Genomic DNA, 22,382 nt, shown 5'->3' on the forward strand with positions numbered 1-22,382 from the left:
ACATTTTAATGATTCAGTAGGCCTATATATTAGGAATGCATTGAGTAGTGATCCAATCCTCAGTTTTGTTTGAATAAAACTTGTCACATAAGCAGGCATTATTTTTAAGTTTCCTGAGAATTTGATTTCCATGTATCTTCTAATTTTTTTTATTCCTAGAAAAGGTATGACATATATCAATTTGGTGAACACGTTGGAACAACTGGAGAGGAGGAAAGTGACTGATATTGAACCAGGTCAATAAGCTGGAAATTGGACCAGTGACAGATTTGACTTTGCTAATGACTTGGCTAATTATGCTGAAATACCAGGATATATACAGGACAACAAATAGAGTTGAAATATAGCAAGTGAAAGACTAAGAATATAACTAAGATGGATGCTGCATCTTCTCAAGACAGACCTAAACTTATTCAAGAATATTCAATAAAAATGTGTTGATTGACAAATACTTGTATAATGCTTGAATACTTGCTCTCAGTCCAGGGCTGGAGGAGATGTCATTGAAAATGCGAGAGTGGTAAATGATGCAATAAGAGTTCTTGAAGAGCTTTTCTCCTGGAAAGAAAGGACAGTAAATCAGTTTAGTCGTTCTACAACATTGGTGAATGGAGCTATTTGTCAAGCATGTGCAATATACCAAAAGCAAGAAAGATAAAAAACAAAAAAAAAAAAACAAAAAAAACCAAAAAACTTCTTACCCCTAAGAATCTTACAGTCTTAGTAAAGGTTATGGATTCATAAGCGGATGATTTCAGTAAAAGGTGGTATGTGCAGTGTGCTGTGGTAATAGAGCAATGCACTGCCACTTAGGGCTGGTAAAGGTTTACTGAGGAGATAATGTCTAATCTGAATTTAGACTGAAGAATTATTTATTTAGTACTCATTAAAATTCTGGACACTTGCCTGGTACTGATGATTCAAAGAAGGATAAGATGGTATCTGTCTTTGAGCAGATCATGGTCTAATGTAGTAGACAAGCAAGTTATGAAACACACACATACAAAATAGAATAGTGTGTAACTATGACAGAGGTACAAAAAATATTTAGGAAACCAAAGGATGGAGCACATTTTTTGGAGAGCATCAACAAAGGTGGCAAGCTGTTGTTTAATAAATTATCACTGTGAGTAGAATGATATGAATGTGTAGAGGAGTAAACAACCACCTCTGCCTGGAAGAGGGTAGGAATAGTTGAAGAATTTATGGAGGCAGTGGCATTGGTCTGTGCATTGATACTTAAGTGGAACTTTCCCAGGTAGGGATAGTAAGATAAGAACAGAAGGGAATTCCAAGAAGATGAGATGACATGAATCAAGGCATTGGGTTGTGAAATGGTGTGGTGTGTTCAGGGAAGCGAGTTCTAGTTTGATTTGACTGGAATTTATGGAGCATGGAAAGAATTGGGGGAATCCAGGTCAGAAAAGTGTCCTGGAGCCAGAATGTAAAAGCCAGGCTAAAAAATCTATTGTTTGTTTCTGAAAGACAGTGAGGAGCCATTATTATCAGAGGTTTTGAAACTAATTTGGGCAGTAGAAGGAGGAAAGAGTTGGAGAGGAGAAAGTTTTAATCAGTGGTTCTCAGCAGTGATGGGCAATATGCAGAATAACCTCGGAAACTTCTACAAAATACACAAGCCTGGTTATTTCTTGTATTTTGTCTTTTCTCTCAACTAAATTTCTGGTGCAATATTAGGTGATGGGAAGGCAAATAACATTTTGAAAAAGTTTACTAGGCATTACTGACACATTCTGCCCTCTGCTATTGTATTAATCTAGCCAAGAGATGTTCAAGTGAGGCTGAGGCAATGGAGGTGAGAAAGGATGATTTAAGAGATGCATGTGAGTTGGAATTAATAGGATGAAATGGAGGAGGGTGTGTTGGAGAGGAAACATGATAAATACTTAGGTATCTAGTGTTAACAACTGAGGAACTATTAACTGAAATGAGCCGAAGGAGAGGAGCAGGGTCTTTGGACAAGATTATGAATTCGACTTGATACATATAGAATTTAAGTTTCCTTTAAGCATTTGGTAGCATAAGAAGCTGGAGTTCAAGAGACCTTAAAAGTAAATTATGAAGAAGTAGAAAATACCATATATGTGTTTTTTTTAAAAGGCAGCAGAAAGCAGAGGCAAGGGAGATTTGTGTTAATTGGAAGAGACAGGTCTTTGTAGAGAAATAGAACTTGAGTTGCATCTCAAAACATTAATAGAAAATTCAACTTTGAGATGAGATTAAAAATGAGATTTTTGCAAGAAAGTTTAAGGTGACAAAGAGAAATGCTATTTCAAGAGGGCACGAAAGTTATAGAAATGACTTCATGAAAAAAACCCTAATATAGCTTCATTTATTCCTATTCCTAGAAGGAGCTAGTATTATTCACAGTTAATAGATAAATAAATATATTCAGAGAGGTTAAAGAAATGACCTACATGGTTCCAAGTGGAAGAGTGTGTCTTCACTCTAGATCATTTAAATCTAGACTCTTGTTCTGATCCATTAGGCTGTATGTCCTTAAAGGCAGGATTCATTTCTTAAATATTGTTAAATAAGTCCTGGCTAGTGTGTAGCCTGAAAATAGAGTAGAATCTCAATAAATATTTGTTGAATTAAATTGAAACTGGTCAGTTATTTTTTTTATCATTTTAATTATTTGCCATCTACACATCAGACTAAACACAGAATGTAATAGTTTAAGACTAGAAAGTACTTTAGAGATTTTCTAATTCAGCCATCTCATTTTATAGAGGAGGAAATGAAACCTCAGAGAAAGTGACTTAGAATCTCACATACAGCTATCAGCAGAGCTGGACCAATAGATCTCAACTTCTCAACCAGGACTTTCCTCACATACCGTTCAATCCAAGAGAGCCATCTATGAAAAGTGCGAGACAGTCCTCCCTCTTACAAGCTCTCCAAATCTAGATGGAAATGAAAAACATGGGTAGGACAGAAGAGATGATTTGATAGGTAAGAATTCTGACTATTTTTTTTAATTATCCAATCTAATCATTGGATTTAATGACATAATAAAAAATGCTGATACAGGAATCGGACTCAAATTAATGAGCAATTCATCTGGAAAAAAAACAGCAACAACAAATAAAAGGTTAAAGGAAGTAGTTAATTTTTCTAAATATTATGATGGAATGCTATGAAGTCACCTTTGTCTTGCTATCTTTTAAATGGAAAAAAAAAACGTACTCTCACCCTTCCCCACTTCCCCCCTCCCACCAGTACAGATGAGAAGAAATACCATCCCAGGCTAGAGAACTGATGAGGGAGTGGTACAAGGCATGGTGCAAAGGATCCAAGCCTAGTGGGATTCAGCACCACTGAGAGCACTCACAAGCTGTATGATTTTGGGGTCTTATTACTTTGCTCTCCTAGGTTCTTTACCTGTAAATGAGAAGGTTAGATTAGATTGATCGAGCTTTTGTTTGTCACTTGCCCTATCGACTAAATCCCTGCCCAAAGCTAATGAGCCCCTTCTTACCAGCAAAGAAGTGAAGAAATAACTTGAGGCTATTCTATACTACCATGAATGTTCATTCCTAAAGGTGAGCAGAGATTCCAGGGATACATGAACATTAAGTGGCAGCCTCTTTGCTCAGTCAACACTATGTGGGTCCAGTTGGCTCCTTGGTCCCTTCAGCTTGAGCTCCTGATTTTCAGCAAAACACCACATCAGCCAATTGGCTGTGGGGAGCCTGATCTTCTCATCTGGTTCCTGTCAGCCTGTCTTCTTGGCTCAACTCTACTTCTGGTATTCTTGCTTTATCCAAACTGTAAATTCCTGATGATGACAATGAATTAATTTCAATCTTTATCTGCTTATTCCATCTTGCCCCTGAGGTTATATCCCTTTGAGTTTTTTATGCATTTTTTAAATTTTATTTTTCTAATTAGCATACAGTGAAACCAATTTGTCTGAATGTGCAGTTTTATGAATTTTAACACATGTATAGATTCATGTAATTATCACCAAAAGCAGAATGCAGAAGTTTCATCCACTCAAAAAAATGCTTTCATACTATTCCTTTATAGTCATACCCTCTCCTCACCCCCAGTTTCAGGCATTGCTGAGATGTCGAAAATGTCACATAGAATCACTCTTTCTTGAGAATGGTTTTTTTCACTCAACATAATGCCTTTGAGGTTCATCCATGTTGTTGTATGAATAAATAATTTGTCCTTTTTTCTTGCTGAGTGGTTTTCCATTGTATGGATATAGTGCATTTGGATTGTTCCCAGTTTTAGGTGATTATGAATAGAGCTGCTATAAATATCCATCTACAGGTGTTTGTGTGAACATGAGTTTTCTCTTCTCTAGGGTAAATAGTGAGGATTGGGAGTGCTGGGTTGACCTCCTTAATTTTGACAGCTTTCCGCTTTTTAACCTAGGTTTGCCCCACCCATTGTACTTCTGATACTGGACTCACACTGCTACCTTACTTCTTCCCTAGAAGAGTAGGCCTGCCTACTGAGGCATTTCTTGTTCCATCTCTTTTATCGCATGGTCTTCATTTTTATTTTTTAGCTGAGAGCTTGGAACATATAATAAAACTGGTGCCCATTTTGATTTATTCAATTTTTTTTTCAGATCTGAATATACTGTAATATGGTTTATTGGACCAGTATTGTAGTATCCTGTGCTGACTGATCCACAAAGTAGACTTTATGCCTGTGCTAGGAGAGAAACTGTAGGTGGAGAGAGAGAGAGAGAGAGAGAGAGAGAGAGAGAGAGAGAGAGAGAAATGGTGAGGAAAGTAGTTGCAGTGAACTATCAATGTAGTGACAGCCTGACAGGGACACTAGGTGTCTGATGCTATACGTATAGATAAATGCTGTAATATTTTTGTGGAACCCTACAATATTGTGCTTGTCTTCTCAATTATAGGCAAAGATGCACTGTCTTGAAAGCTGGACTCAGCCTGGAGCCCGTTATGCAGATTGCTATTTTGTGAAGACTTCTGTATACAAATGACTCAGATCTAGACATTCAAAAATGATTTTGAAAGGCCATCTGGTTCTTGTTGGTTCTAAAACTTCAGTCAGCCTAGTGGAAAAATCTAGTACAAAATATAGGAAAGACTCTTCATTACATTTAAATATGTTCTATTGACCGTGGCAAGAAGCTGACTTTTAAAAATAGCCAAGCTGATGCTTCAAGAACAGACTAATGATGCCTCCTTCTCATAGGTCACTGGAAATCTAATAAGTATTTGGTTGATGCTCCATGTAGTTGCATGGAGCTTTTGAAACAGACACACACACACACACACACACACACACACACACACACACACACACACACACTTTTGTATCATCAAGGAACATGTGTTAATTTGTTTGGGCATCTGAAACGGACTGGGATTTAGACAGGCCCAGCATGTCAGGCAGTGAGGTTGTCAGAGACATGGGATCATCATGATGTGTCATGTTTAATTCATGAAGACAGTGCTGCTAACCTTGCAGTTTGAATAGTGGTGCTGATGTATGTACTATTTGTACTCACTGGCTGCTTTCCTTTCTGAACAAATGTTTGGCTACACATTCTGTGGCCAACGGACAGGGAGTGTCTCTTCTTTGGGAGGCTAATTCGTTCGAACAAAGATGGGATCCTGTGCTCTCGGCCTCAGATTTGGGTTCTGACCAAGTCCAGACAGAGACTGAGCATCTAGTGAGTGAGACACAGAGTACCAGGGAACATAGATTTGAGATAGCCGCCTCATCAAGTAAAGTGCATGAAGTGGCATTCCTTAATTAACCTTTTGTTTCTCTGAGCTTTAGCTTTTTCATCTGAAAGTGGCATGAGGGGAGGTATGTGTGTGTGCTTCCTTTAGTTTATGCAGACAAAATCACGATATATCCTATATTATGACAGTGTAATTGGTATTTTATTGCTTTCTCACTCTCTAAGATGTAAAATTATTAAATTCAGGGACTGCATCTTATTTCCACGTATCCTTAGCTAAGCACAACACTTAGCGTAAAGAAGACATAAAAAGGAGACTGTTAAATGCTCTCAATAGAGGCGTGGCTTTTAAGTGCAACCATAGTTGGATAAGGTATATAAATGTTTAGGCCACGGGAAACTATTTTACCTTTACCTCATGTAATTTGTGTTTCTTGTATTCTCTTTCAGTGAAAATGCTGGTATTCCACTTCCTATTGTTCTCATCTTCCTAAGACTGTAGTGCTCCAGGAATTTTTCCCTACTTCAGGGGAACTGAGATTTAGAGTATCTCTTTGATGAAATAAATTAATAAGGCCTTACCAGAAAGTTTAATATTTTATTTCTAAAACATGCCAAATAACTACAAAGATCACCTCAGTACTCTGAAGAATGTCTGAAGAATGAAGCAAAACCTCTTAAAGATCAAAAGCAAAAAACTTAATGATTTAGAACGTATTAGTCTAACATGTCTATTCTGTGAAGATGGCACTTAAAATTATTTCTAACTATTAATGGAGAAATTTAACATTATTGGTTTTACAAAACTTATAGTGAGGTTTATGATCTTCAAGAAAGACTTGATAGGGCTCATCAGTTTGCTAGCTTTCTTCCACGAAGCATTCCGTCTTCTCTCGGTATACCATACTTTCAAGTAGGATCTTAACATTTCTTTGTGAGTGGTTTCTATAGGGCCTTGCCTAACATGGTCCCTTGCAGTGTTTCCTGGGGCACCAAGAGACCTAAGTTGGCTCCTGGTGAGTTTACTGATGATGTTAACTGCATGCTTGTGGTTTTTTTTTTTTTTTTTAATTTTGGTAAAATACACATAACATAAAAATAACCATATTAACTATTTTTTTCTCATTTTTATTTTTCAATTAGAAGTGACATTCATTATTTTTTTATATTAGTTTCAGGTGTACAGCAAAGTGATCCTTACAATTAGTCTAGTACCCACCTAGCACTATACATAGTCGTTACAACATTATTGACTATATTCCCTATAATATACTTTACATTCTTGTGACATTTTTGTAACTACCAATTTGTACTTCTTATTCCTTTCACGTTTTTCACGCAGTCTCTCAACCCACACTCTCATCTGCAATCATCAGTCTGTTCTCTGTATCTATGAGTCTGTTTTTGTTTTGTTTTTTCATTTATTTTGTTCCTTAGATTCCGTATATAAATGAAATCATATGGTATTGGTCTTTCTCTGTCTTATTTCATTTGCATTAATATCCTTTAGGTCCATTCATGTTGTTTCAAATAGTAGGAATTCATTTTTTTTATAGCTGAGTAATATCTCATTGTGTGCGTATATACAAATTGTGATATATATAATCACAATTTTTTTTTATCCAATTGTCTATTGGTAGACACTCAGGTTGCTTCCATATCTTGACTATTCTAAATAGCACTGCAGTGAACATAGGAGTGCATATATCTTTTTGAATTAGTGTTCTGATAGTCTTTGGAAAAATACTAAGAAGTGTAATTGCTGGGTCATAAAGTAGTTTTATTTTTAATTGTTTGAGGTGCTTCCAAACTGTTTTTCCATAGTGGCTGTACCAATTTGCAATCCCACCAACAGTACATGAGGATTCCCTTTTTTCCATATCCTTGCCAACACTTATTTGATTTATTAATGAAAGACATTCTGACAGGTGTGAGGAAATATCTAATTGTGGTTTTAATTTGCATTTCTCTGATGACTAGTGATGTTGAGTATATTTTCAAATGTCTATTGGCCATATCTGTATGTCCTCTTTTACCCATTTTAATGGGTCTTTTACCCATTTTTAATTGGATTCTATGTTTTATTTGTATTGAGTTGTATGAGTTCTTTATAAATTGTGTTTATTAACCCCTTATTAGATATATCGTTGGCAAATATCTTCTTTCATTCAGTAGGTTGTCTTTTCGTTTTGTTGGTTTCCTTCATTGTGCAAACTTTTTAGTTTGATGTAGTCCCATTTATTTATTTTTGTTTGTGTCCTTTGCCTGAGTAGATATATCAGAAAAAAATATTACGAAGAACAATGTTAGAGAGTTTGCAGCCTATGTTATCTTCTGAAAATTTTATGGTTTGAGGTCCTACAGTTGTTTTTAATTCATTTTGAGTTTATTCTTGTGTATAGTATAAGCATGTGATCCACTTTCATTTTTTTATGCACATATCTGGACAGTTTTCCCAATGCTGCTTATTGAAGAGACTGTTTTACCCCATTGTATATTCTTACCATCTTTGTCATATATTAAATGAGTATATAGGCATGGATTTATTTCTAGGCTCTCTATTCTGTTCCATTGATCTATACGTTGTTTTTTATGCCAGTGCCATGCTGGTTTGATTACAATAGGCTTGTTGTATTGTTTGATATCAGGTAGTGTGATATCTCTGACTTTGTTCTTCTTTCTTATAGGATAGCATTGAATTTATAGATTGCTTTGAGTAGTATGGACATTTTAACAATGTTAATTATTCCTATCTATGAACACAGTATATGCTTCCATTTATTTGTATCATCAATTTCTTTTTTTAATGACTTATAATTTTCCAAGTACAGGTCTTTTGCCTCCTCGGTTAAATTTATTCCTAGATATTTTGTTTTTGATGCAATTGTAAATGGGATTGTTTTCTTCATTTCTCTTTCTGATAGTTAATTATTTGTGTATAGAAATGCAACAGATATTTAAATATTAATTTTGTACCTTGCCGTTTTACTGACTGAATTCATTAATTTGTTTGAACAGTTTTTTGGTAGAATCATTAGGGTTCTTTCTATATAGTATCATGTCATCAGCAAATAATGACAATTTTACTTCTTCCTTTTCAAATTGAATGCCTTTTATTTCTTTTTCTTGTCTGATTGCTGTGGCTAATATTTTCAATACTATGTTGAATAAAAGTGGTGAAATTGGACATTCTTGTCTTGTTCCTGATCTTAAAGAAAATGTTTTTCCCCAATGAGCATGACATTAGCTGTGGGCTTGCCATATATGGCATTTATTAGGTTGAGGTATATTCTCTATTGTCTCATTTTGCAGATAGTTTTTATCATAAATGAATCCTGAATTTTGTCAAATGCTTTTTCTGCATCTATTAATATTATCATATGATTTTTACCTTTCAATTTGTTAATATTGTGTATCACATTAATTGATTTGCAGATACTGAACTGATCTTGCATTCCCGGAATAAATCCACTTGATCATGGTGTATGATCTTTTTAATGTATTGCTGAATTTGGTTTGCTATATTTTGTTTAGGATTTTTGCATCTCTGTTCATAATGAATATCAGCCTATAATTATTCTTTTTGAAATATCTTTGTTTGATTTTTGAATCAGAGTAATGGTGGCCTTGTAAAATGAACTTGAGAGCCTTCCTTCCTCTTGAAATTTTTGAAATAGATTGAGAAGAATAAGTTTTAATTATTCTTTGAATGTTTCATAAAATTTACCTGTGAAGCCATCCAAAAAGTCAAGGACTTTTGTTTTTTGAGAGTTTTTTGATTACCAATTCGATTTTGTTAGCAGTAATTGGTGAGTTCATATTTTCTGTTTCTTCTTAATTCAATCTTAGAATATTGTATGTTTTTAAGAATTTATTTGTTTCTTTCAGATGGACCAATTTGTTGGCATATAATTGATCATAGTATTTTTTTATAATCCTCTGTATTTCTGTGTTGTCAGTTGTCACTTCTTAATCTCTGATTTTATTTATTTGAGTCCTCTCTCTCTCTCTCTCTCTCTAAGAGTCTGGTTAAAAGTTCATCAATTTTGTTAATCTTTTCAAAGAACCAGCTCTTGGTTTCACTGAACATTTGTATTTTTTTAGACTCTCTTTTGTTCATTTCCACTCTGAATTTTATTATTTCCTTACTTCTACTCACTTTGGGCTTTGTTTGCTGTTTTTTTTTTTTCCTAGTTTTTTTAGGCATAGGTTTAGATTGTTTATTTGAGATTTTTCTTGTTTCTTGAAGATTGTTTGTATTGCTATGAATTTCCCTTTAAGGACCATTTTTTTTGCTGCATCACATAGATTTTGGGTCATTGTGTTTTCATTTTTATTTGTCTCAAATTATCTTTTGATTTCTTTCTTGATTTCATTGTTGACACATTCATTGTTTAGTAGCATGTTATTTAGCCTCCATGTATTTCATGTATTTATATGTTTTTAGGTTTTTTTTTTTAAAATTGATTTCTAGTTTCATACTATTGTGGTTGGAGAAGACACTTGATATGATTTAATCTTAAATTCACTGAGAGTCATTTTGTGGTCTAACATGTAGTCTATCTTGTAAAATGTTCCATGTGCACTTGAAAAAATATATATTCTGCTACTTTTTGGTAGAATGCTCTAAAAATATCAATTGAATGCATCTAGTGTAGGGTATCATTTAAGATCACTGTTTCTTTGTTGATTTTCTACTGAAAGATCTGTCCATTGGTGTCAATGGGATGTGAAAGTTTTCTACTGTGACTGTCAATCTTTCCCTTGATGTCTATCAATTTTTTAAAAAATGTATTAAGTGTTCCTTTATAGGATGAAAAAATATTTATTGGGGTTATGGCCTCTTGTTGGATTGATTCCTTTATCATTATGTAATTTTCTTCTTTGTCTCTTATCATAATCTTTGTTTTAAAGTCTATTTTGTCTGATATAAGTATTGCTATACCAGCTTTGTTTGTTTGTTTGTTTGTTTCCATTTGCATGAAATACCTTTTTCCATTTCTTTACTTTAGTCTATGTACTTTTAGATCTGAAGTGGGTCTCTTGTAGTCAGCATATGCATGGGTCTTATTTTCTTATCCATTTGGCTACCCTATGTTTTTTGATTGGAGCATTCAATCCATTTACATTTAAAGTGATTATTGATAGGTCATAGTTATTATCATTATTGATAGGTCATTATTATTCATATTTATATATTTTTTCTTTTCTTCCCTTCTTTTTCTTAAAGAAGTCCCTTTAACATTTCTTGTAATACTGGCTTGGTGGTGGTGAATTCCTTTAGCTTTTTTCTGTCTGGAAAGTCCTTTATCTCACCTTCCATTTTGATTGATAGTCTTGCTGGGTAGAAGAGTCATGGTTGTAGGTCCTTGCTTTACATCATTTTGAATATTTTGTTCCAACATCTTCCGGCTCACAAAATTTCTGTTGAGAAATCAGCTGACAGTCTTATAAGAACTCCCTTGTAAATAACTAACTGTTTTTCTCTTGCTACTTTTAAGATTCTTTCTTTGTCTTTAATGTTTTGCATTTTTATTCTGATGTGTCTTGGTGTGAGTCTGTTTGGGCTCATCTTGTTTGGGTTCATCTTGTTTGGGACTCTCTGTGCTTCCTAGACTTGTATGTCTATTTTCTTCACCAGGTTATGGAAGCTTTCAGTCATTATTTCCTCAAATAGGTTTTCAATCCCTTGCTCTCTCTTCTTCTTTTGATACAATTGTTGTTGCACTTGATGTTGTCCCAGAAGTCCCTTACACTAGTCTCATTTTTTTTTTAAATTATTTTTTTATTGTTCTATTCCAGTTGGGTATTTTCTGCTACCTTATCTTCCAAGTTGCTGATTCAATACTCTACTTCATCTAATCTCCTGCTGATTCCTTCTAGTGTAGTCTTCTTTTCAGTTATTGTATTTTTCATTTCTGATTGGTTCTATTTTATGATTTCTATGTTATTTTTATGCTTGCTATCTCTTTGTTGAAGTTCACACTGAGCTTATCTATTCTTCACCTAAATTCATTGATCATTCTTATAACCAGTGTTTTAAACTCTATCTGGTAGGTTATTTTTCTCCACTTCATTAGGTCTTTTTTTTTTTTTTTTAATTTTCTCCTGTTCTTTCATTTAAATGTGTATTTTTTCTTTTCTCTTCTTTTCTTTTTTTTCCCTTTCTTTTCTTTTCTTTTCTTTTCTCTTATTTTCTTTCTTTTCTTTTCTTTTTGACTGCCTCTTTGTTTTCATTTCTACATATTAGGTAGGGCTGTTACATGTCCCAGTCTTAGCTAAGAGCCTTATGTAGTAGGTTTCTTATGTGGCCCATTGGTGCAGTCTCCCAGATCACCAGTGTCGGGTGCTTCAGGAGTAATATTTGTGTGGTTTTGTGTGCCCTCATGTTGTAGTTGAGCCTTGATTGTTGTTGGCATGTCACTGAGTAGGATTGACTCTCAGGCTGACTGGCTGTGAAGATTGACCACTCTACAATGTATGAGCTGCTGTGTTGGGTTTACCCCATAGAGTGAGTTTTGCTGCAGCCTTGTGTGACTGTTGAAATCACTCTTTGGGTGTGTCACTTGTGGGGCTAAACAGGTGGTATTTTGGTAAGGTCTAATGCTAGCCCTCAGGTATATTGGTTTTGGAGCCCCTAGGGAGAGGCTTCCATGCAGGCCAAGGTCAGTTGCTGCCTGTGACCAGACTGGGACTACCTGGTAGAAACAACAAAGCTATCTGCATTGAGTTGCTACCTGAGCTGTACCTGAAGGTATATATGAGAAGCCACGTGGAGAACCAAGGCCAACTGCCACCATCATCGGACCTGGTGCAACTCAATGAAAATCCTAGGGCACCCCCAGATTTGAGGCTGCCTACAGCTTCTTGTAAGGCTTAGCAGCTTAATGAGCCTCAAGGATACTATAGTTGGATGAGGTATCATCTCAGGCAGTCACCAGGGCAAAGCAAATAATGTTCCCCAGGTTGGTGCAGATTCAGATTTGTGGCCAGTGCTGAGCCTGTGGCCACTTGCTAGAGTCTTAGCTCAGATTTTCCTGCCTGCCTCTCTTCCTTCCCTCCTACCTACCCCTCCTGCCGCCCAAGATTTGTTCACAAAATACTGCAGTTAGAGTGGGGGCTGGTTGCTAGTCACAAAAAGTATCCCCTAAGGTACAAGAAAGAGCAAGGATTTTTGATTGCTGCCGACAAAGCCTCCTGCTAAGAGCACAGAGTGAGGCTGGTTGTCCAGTAATTAAATTGCCACCAGCAATATGCAAGTTGGATGGGGTGAGGTCTCAGGGAGTCATTAGGATTGAGTGAGCAGATCTCATCAGGCCAATAAGATTCAGATTTGGTCACAGAGGAGGAGGGCTCAACACAGGTAAGATGACACTCATGTGCAGGCTGCACAGGAAGAGGTCCTCAACAAAAGAATGATGGCAGCTGTCCCTCCAGCCCTTACCCTGAAGCCACACAACTCAGTATTTTCCGGTATATCTCTGGCATCTCTTATGCTGCTGTCTCTCTGCTGTGTGAATGCCTGCAAGCAAGTGAGTCTGTGCACAGGCCCTTTAAGGGGACATCTAGGTTTTTAGGTTCCTTCCATCTCACCCAGGTGGCCAGAATCCCCACTGAGTTTATGAAGACTCCTCTTCTTGGCACTGGAACCCTGGTTTGGGAGCCTCGGTATGGAGCTGAGACCCTTCATTTCTATGGGGGCGCCTCTGTAGCTGAGATATTCCTCCTGATGTTCAACCACCACAGGTGGATGTGAGACCATGCTATTTTGTGTCTCCCTTGCTCCTACCAGTCTCAATGTGCTCTCCTCTTTATATCCTCAATTAGAGTTCTGTTCTGCTAGTCTTCAGATCATTCTCCAGGTTAACTGTTTCATAATTTAGTTGTAATTTTAATGTGGTCACAGGAGGAGGCATATGTAGCATTTACCTACCTCTCCATCTTGACTGGAACTCCATATTAACCATTTTTTTAAGTGTCCAGTTCAGTGCCATTAAATGCATAAACATTGTTGCATTTCCATCACTACCATCCATCCATAGAGCTCTTTTCATCTTGCAAAACTGAAGTTGTGTACCCATTAAACAACTTCTTATTCTTCTCTTTCGCATCCCCTGGCAACCACCATTCTACTTTCTGTCTTTGTGAATTTGACTACTCTTAAGTATCACATATATGTGGAATTATACAGTATTTGTTGTTTTGTGACTGGCTTCTATCACTTAGCATAATATCCTCAAGGTTCATCCATATTGTATCATGTACCAGAATGTCCATTATGTGTATGGACCACGTTTTATTTATCCATTCACCTGTTAATGGAGACTTGTGTCATTTCCACTTTTTGGCTATTGTTAATTCTACTATGAATATGTATGTACAAATATCTCCTCAAAACTCTGCTTGCAGTTTTGTTTTGATATATACCTGGGAATGAGATTGTAGAATCTTATGGTAGTTCTATTTTTAAGTGTTTAAGGCACAAACACACCATTCCACTGATAGTGCTCAAAGGTTCCAATTTCTCCACATTTTCAACACTTATTTTCTGAATTTTTTTATAGTAAGACATCCTAATGGTTGTGAGGTGGTATTTTATTGTAGTTTTGATTTGCATTTTCCTGATGATTAGTGATCTTGAGTATCTTTTCATATGATGATTGGCCATTTGTATGCTTTCTTTGAAGAAACGTTTATTCAAATTCTTTGCACATTTTTGAATGGAGTCATTTGTTTTGTTGTTGTTGTTGTTGAGTTTAGATGTTCTTTATACATTCTGGATCCCTTATCAGATATATGATTTGCAAATTTTTTTTCTACTCAGTGAGTTGCTTTTTTACTCTGTTAATCATGCCTTTTAATGCAGTGGTCCCCAACCTTTTTGGCACCACAGACCGGTGCTCCTATGAGAATCTAATTAGCCTGATGATCTGAGGTAGAACTGAGGCAGTGATACTAGTGCTGGGGAGTGGCTGCCAATACAGATGAAGCTTCACTCACTCGCCTGACGCTCATCTTCTCCTGCCTGGTTCCTAACAGACCAGGGACAGGTACCTGTCCATGGCCCAGAGGCTGGGAATCCCTGCTTTAATGAACAGAAGTTTTTAATTTTGGTGTAGTCCAATTTATCTATTTTTTCTTCTTTTTTGTTTGACTTTGAATATCTTATCTAAGAAATCATTGCCAAATCCAATGTCATGAAAAATTTTCTCCTATGCTTTCTTCTAAGGGTTTTATAGTTTTAGGTTTACTTTAGGTCTTTGATCTCTTTTACATAATACCTATTTTTACCCCTTCCTAGACAGTGAAATTCTTGAGCACAGAAACTGTATTCTTAACACTTAGCATATACCTGGCACATAGTAGATGCTCAGTAAATTATAGTTGAGTAAAACTTATCAGAAATAATGAGAATAGACTAAAGAATATATTTATAGTGATCTCCATAGTAATTATAGTGCACCACCTTGGGGATCCATAAAAATTTTCTGAATTTAAAAAGGGCTTTTGAGCATTTTATTTATTTATTTATTTTCTGAGGATGTTTAATGAAATATAGGAATATTTGTGATGATAATTGTGTTCTTATCATGCTTGACCTTGAGAGCCTTTATCTTGGGATCTGTGCACAGTTAGCTACATAGTCATAAAAATGTTATGCAAGAAGATCGTTTCCTCATGCACACAGGTTCCCCAAACCCTGAGACAGCCAATGGAAAAGTGGGCACATGATCAAGAGCTGACCAAGTTAGCTTTGTGACCTTGGGAAAGTTATTCTATATCTTCAAGCCTCTGTCAAAGTCTTCTTTTATAAAATGAGAACACTAGTTCTACAATTATAAAAATTTAGGTAATGATGATAAGCCCATTCAAATAGGAGTAGAAATTCAATCACTTCTCGGAAGAAACAAAAGTAAGATTTAGCACAATATGGCCTCTCACAGAGAAGCTGCCTACCGCAGAAATGACTGGAGATCCAAATAGAAAGAAGGCTTTGAAGTTGTGTTCCTGTTTATGCCACATGTGCTGGTGGGGAGAGGGAAAATTGGAAACAAAATTCTTAATATTGTTGTTGTTATTGAATCAAGGATATCCTCTCCACATTTCAGCCATTCTAATTGTCTTCCATTTATGTATGTGTTTGGTACTACTAGTTTAAAAGATAAGAGAGCTCTGGGTTACACTATTAGTTAAAATAATGAATATCACCCCACCTCTCAAGTCCCATACATCCCACATGTTTCCTGGGTAAGTTTTAGCCATGTTTGAGAGACAGCTAGAGCTACAGTCTCCCTGTTGGGCACTTCTGCAAGAGGTGGCCTGTAGTATACTAGTATTTGATTCTGAGGTGCCATGGTCATTATTGGAATTTTCTGAGACTTGATATTGGGTCATCTTTAAGGTATCAATCAAACGATGAGGCCTAGCAATGGTATCAGGGAAATCTGGGTCTGACTTCTATATGAGGTTTGAGAAAGTGACTTACTCTCATTAGGAATGGGTTCCTACAAGTGTGAAACAGTAAGAATTTCATCGACTATTTTATAGAGAGAATTGGGTTGTAAAAAGAGGGAAAAGTGGAAAGAACTAACTTTTACTAAGCACCTTCTGTGTGCTAGGTACTGTGCTATCTGTTTATATAAATTATCTTGTTTAGTGCTCAAACAGCTCAATGAAGAAATCATTGTTAGATTCATCTTGGGATGGGAAAATTGGTGCTCAGAGAAGTTAAATGATTTGTTCAGAGTCATATAGCTTGTACATAGTAAAATCAGGATTCCAATGCATATCCGCTAAATCTAAAACCAGTATTTTTTCCTCCACATCATTAAATTTTGACATAGCAAAAAGCAAATGTATTCTGCACTGAATGAGATCTCTTTCTCTTTCCTTTACCACTAAAGTTGCTAATTTACTTCCCTTAGTGCTTCTGAGAAGGGAAGCTCTCAACTTTTGAGTCATCTGAATTTTTCACCTTTGTTTAAAAGCAGATACTGCCAATTTTACTTGGAATCCATATTTTCTAGAGAAAGAAGAACTTTTTGGCCAAATTTAGGGGACAAAATATTGTCCCAAAGATAAAGACCCAAGCATAAGTGAAGCTTCATCTATCCGTGATCCTGCCTTACAGTCATTTGTTTTTCTCTTTTTTCATCTTTCTAAACATATTCTTCAAAAACGTGTTCTCATTCGGGGCCCTGATGAGTGTGATGGTGTCCAGAGTCTCACTTTGGAGCTCTGGATTCACAAAAGGCCAAGATGACCTCCATTCTGCATCTGACTTATTTGATGCCAGAGGAGCACTGACTTCCTGAGAAAGCCAAGAGAGATTTGCCTCCTGCAGAGGTTTGGATAAGCCTCAGCTAATCTTCATGGTTTCTTAAGGGCACATCTGCTTGTGTGTGATCCAGCTGCCTTCTTGCTCATTTCCAGTGACTGGGGTCAGAGGGCCTCCAGAAAACCTTTTAACTCCCATTGCTCCTCCAGGCCCCCCTCAGCAGCACCTGGGTCTGCATATAAGACTTCCTTTGAAGAGAAGTAGAGATGTTGTTCCTCCAAGAGTGGGGGCCAGTGCCCTTTTCCTTCCTTTTGAGGTGGCTTGCTTGTTACTTTTAAATAAGCATTTAATTCACACTTTGTTATGCATTGTTCAAACTTTATCCCACTGGGGCTAAGCTGGTCTGAATAAGTTTCTTGGTTGCTGAGCTACAAACACGTAGTAGGTGCTCAGTAAATAAAAACGATATCCGGTTATGATCTGTTTGGGAATCCAGGAAAGATACACTATCATCTTTCCATTTGTTTCATCATTGGAATGTAATAATAACACTGATAATATTAAAATGTCAGAGAATTCAAAAGTCATTTCTGTTTAGCTGAGGGAGTTAGAGATTCTCTCTTTTCTTCCCAAATCACATTTTTCTTCTTAATTATCTTGAGGAGTAGTTAATAGTGAAATGGATTTGCTTTCTATGAGTATTCTACTTAAGATGGGTGGTCAGAGCCTGTTGTTTGACTTAGGAACCTCCCAGGGAGTTGTCTTTCTTCTTTGTCTCTCTCTCTCTATCCCGTCCTCCTTTTTCCTTTCTTCCCTTCCCCACCACCCTGCCTCATTTACTGTCTACAGCATGGAAACATAGAGAGACACAGATCATTTTTGAAGAGGGTATTAATAATGGTAATCTGTGAGGGTATGGCTGAAAAAAAATCTAATTTAAAAAACTGATCCTCTCATCCTTTGAACTCACTAATGATTCTACAGGTTTATAATTCCACTTGTTTCTAATTCCACTAATATTTGTGAATCCCTTATCCTAAATCCCTGGGCTGAGTATAATGTGAGAAGTCCAGCCCCATGGAAACTTTGGTTTAGCTAGAGAGATAGGTCATTGGAATCATATGATAAAACTATGTGTGGATTGATGTAATGCTGGCCAATTTGAGTGATAAAGAAGGGGAAGAGATAAACAAATATCAGTTACTCTGATTGTGGACATGATATCACTAGTTTATACATATTTTAGTTATTGTTCCCAAACCATACAAGGTATGAAGTATTATTCTCATGTTATAGATGAAGAAATGGAAGCTCAAAGACATTGAATAATTTAGTAAATTGGTTGCAGAGCTAAGACCTGGGCGACACTTGGAAATTCAGATGTAATTTGAATCCAGCACTGGATCTGACAACCGATTTTTATCCTATTCTATCTATACCAAAAAGCAGCTATAATAGAGGCAGAGAATTCTATGCAGATAGTCACTTTATATATGTAATTTTCCAAAGTGATTTTTAAGAGGAATACATATAAAGATAATTTAGCAGCTAATTGCTAATTTTCCCTTTCAGTTTAGATTGTATGTATATCAGGGTATGTGGTGACTTTAAACTATGGATTTTAATTATTTTAGCTGGAGCGTTCTACCTTTTTCTCTTCCTGCAGCATTCCCATTAGGATGCTTCCTGCTCACTGAGATGCTTTGACATGGTCTCTCCCTCTGTTAATATGTACACAAATAGATGCTCCACACCTCCCTTTTCCCCAGTGGAGTATACAAACAGCAAGCAGACAGACACTATCTAAGAGGCTACAACTCAGAGCCCATAATATTGTGGCAGAAAGTAGAAAATAAAACAGCCAGAGCTGGGTGCAGGATAATAGCATAATAGGATAAGTGTGAGAGAGTCAGGAGGCAGTAATGGCTCTGGAGATGTAGAAATTCTGGGAAAGTAGGGCAGTATAAAAATGGAGACACCATCTGTGGAATCTAGGCAGTTATGAGAGACTTTGAATGACACAATATGGAGATCTGTTATACAACACAACACATAGTAGTAGTCATCTGGCTTTACAATTGTCAGACGTATTTTTGTTTGAAATGACACCTTTCTGGCCATGAATACAAGTGTAGCCATGGTTGTAAATGGCAGGGTTATAAATCGCCTCTTCCTCCAGCCAATTAATATTGCTGAAAGTGAGAATAGGAAAAAAAAAGATATCGTCTTTCCTCCCTAGATGCACTTATCCCCTTGACCAGTGGTGGGCACTACACATGCCTTCATGACATTTATAAATCACTATATCAGTGAGCAGGTATATCAAAAGGGATGAAGAAAAACACTGAGCTTTACTGAGTGAGCTTATATATGTGTCAGGCAAGATGCTTAGCTTTCTGTGTATATCATCTCATTTGGCCTTCACAATATCACTTTGAGGTTGGTAGCATTGTTCTTATTTTAAAGATGAAAAGACTGAGGCTCAGAGAAGGAATATGACTTGCTCAACTCATGTGGAGTCAGAATTCTCATTTGGATCTGGGTGACTTCTAGGTCTGTTCTCTTTTTCAAAGATGGAACAATTCATCTATGCGTTACACCTTCTCATCTGAGATAGCCAATATCCATGAAAATTTATTTTGACATGTAATGCTTCTCTTTAAGTCTCTGGAAACTTGGTATTAACTAACCCAAATTTTCTAAATAATTGAAATGATTCTTTTATATTCCAATCATAGATGAAAGAGACAAAAGAGAAGGAAACCCTTAGTTTAGAAATTTAGACTTAACTTCTTGACAGCGTTAACTTCTTGAACATATTTTTTAGTGCAATATTTTAGCTCAACAATCTGTACCTTCTATTTTATTAAACTATGCAGCAATTTAAGATGATGACCAAGAGGAGTTGCAAGGACCTAAATTATTAAAAACAACCAAAGAAGTTCATAGAAGAAAGTGTACTGATTTTGAAAGTCTCAAGGACATGGACTTGAATCCACTTGCAAACACATAGGTCATGTCTCTCGACAAATTTAGTATTGTATTCAGTTCCATAAGCTGGAAGACAGGTGTATAGTACTTCAAAACATGGTTGTGAGTTGATAAGATAGCAGGTATGTAAATCACCTAGTGCAGGAGGTAATGCTTTGTACCTTCTCAGTAAATCTTAGTTTTCTTCATGAGGCAGAAAAGTAATTTTCAACCACAAGTAAAACAAAATGAATATTGATCATTTAATTTTTTTCCACTTTTACCATTAGTGCAGCATCTATGAAATGGGACAGAAGAATTGGGGAGACTCAGACCATTTGACTAGGCAGAAGGGCTCCAAAGATGTGCTCCTGATATGGAATTTATATTGTGGCAATTAACTCCACCTCCTACATTATTCTTGCTTCTATAAGTGTAGATTCTCATAATGATGTGTCATATATTGAACAACAACAAAAATGTAGAGGTTTGAGCAACCTACAGTAGAATTCACCAATTTATTGCTTGAATTTACCAACCGTGCCTTCTTTAAGCAGGTTTAACCAAGGGAAGCAAATGGTGTAGGACTAAGCTTAACTTTCCATGCCTTCTGCATTTCCCTTTAATTTATTGTTTTGTTCCTCTACCCTCTACTCAGATAGCTCGATCACCTTTAGAGATATTTTGGCCATGTTCTTATGAATCTAGATAGATCAAGTACACATACCAGTTACCCCAATATGATGAAGACCATGAGGAAGATAAAAGCTTTGAGAAATATATTTGATTGTATTTACAAATGATCTTTCTATGAGGCTATGTAACATTGGAGTTAAGACTACTATCTGTTTTATAGTGAGGGCAACCTTGATTTGAGTCCTGGATTTAGTGCTTACAAACTTGTGACTTTGGGAAAGTGATTTCACATCTCTAAGCCTTAGTTTCCAGTAAAATGTACCTGGCTGATGTAATAAGTTCACAATAAATTTAAGTTGTTAAGTAATATTTGCTTTCTGTTAATCCCAGTGTTAAAAATTTTATTTAGCTACCTCTCAGTCTCTTTAGAGACTAAGGTACAGTTTATTCCCATCATTCAAAAAGTAGTTCACATCCTCAGTGTTTTCTCCTTGAATTGGAGAGATGGGCACTGAACTATATGGGGGTTCTCAGTTGAAGACAACACAATACTGCTGTACCACCCCTGGTTCCTGCTTTTCCTCTCTCTGACTCTCTTCATCATTCTCCCCTCCCATGCAGGGGGTGTCACAGTGATAATGTCAATACAGCAGTTGTAGGGCTTCCATCAAGAGGCCTGAGCATGGGGACCATTTAATCTAAATTTGCAGTGATTTGTTTCTTACTACAGACATTACTCTTTAGCATTATTGATCTCCTCTGTCTACTGAGTCCCATCAGATGTCTTTGACCCTGGTTTGCACCAGGAACAGTCGAGAGGCTGCCTGAGACCGTCTGGCATTGTGATTGAATTCAGTTCTTATTTATGTTTGCATATGTCTTTTTGTTCTGCCTTGAAATGGTCTGTGCCATTGCAGGTGGGGTCCAGAATGTGCATCCTTTGTGTCCTGCTTCTCAAGATAACAAATTCTCTCAGGGCCAGAATCCCTTTCCTTCATGGCTCCTGCTGCCCCAGAGAGGGAAGAACTCTCAAAGTTTGCATTTCTTCTCCAGGAAGTTGGATAGTATAGTTGCTGAATGGAACAAGCGGGGAGGGGGGAGAAGAAATTATTTAATTACTGTATATAAGCAGAAGTAACAGGATGAGATGAGGAGGGAAAGAGAAATCAAGACTAAAAGTAAGGATGCCCTCTTTTCTTCTTTTTTATTATTATTAAAATTTAATGTTTTCCTGAATTACCTTCTAGGGCTTCAATGAGAAAAGAAGTAAGGAGAGTTTTTTCTTTGCCCTTTTACTTTACCCAATCAAAGAACAGCTAGAAATATTAGTCACTTCAGATTGATCTTGCCATTCAAAATGCCCTACTCCACCTTGTCACATCTCATGAATGCAAGCCCGCTTCTTTTCTCTTTTACTGTGATGCTGTATGATAATTCAAGTCACCTGCCATTTGTGCTGTCTCACAATTACTGCTTCTGGACACTTTGAAACCCTAAGGTCGCTTGCAGGGATGAGTAATATCCTTGGGGAAGGTAGTGTAGCTTTGCTTGAAACATTTAATTTTTAGAAGAGAATGATGTTAATTTGAATAAGTAGCAAATATGTTGCAGAGAATTCATGTCCCAGTCCTCAGAGAAGTGATCAATAAGGACTCTGTTTGTGTAGTAAAGTAAATCAAAGAGGTGGGGTAATTTTACTTAAGAAATTTACTCTAGAACTTCTGCTTAAGAGAGGCTTAATCTGATTGCTTACTTTAAATTTATTGTCCCTTCAATTCATCAACTCTATCAAATTTT

Source organism: Pteropus vampyrus, unplaced genomic scaffold (assembly GCF_000151845.1).
Source record: "Pteropus vampyrus isolate Shadow unplaced genomic scaffold, Pvam_2.0 Scaffold528, whole genome shotgun sequence".
Classification (NCBI taxonomy): Eukaryota; Metazoa; Chordata; class Mammalia; order Chiroptera; family Pteropodidae; genus Pteropus; species Pteropus vampyrus.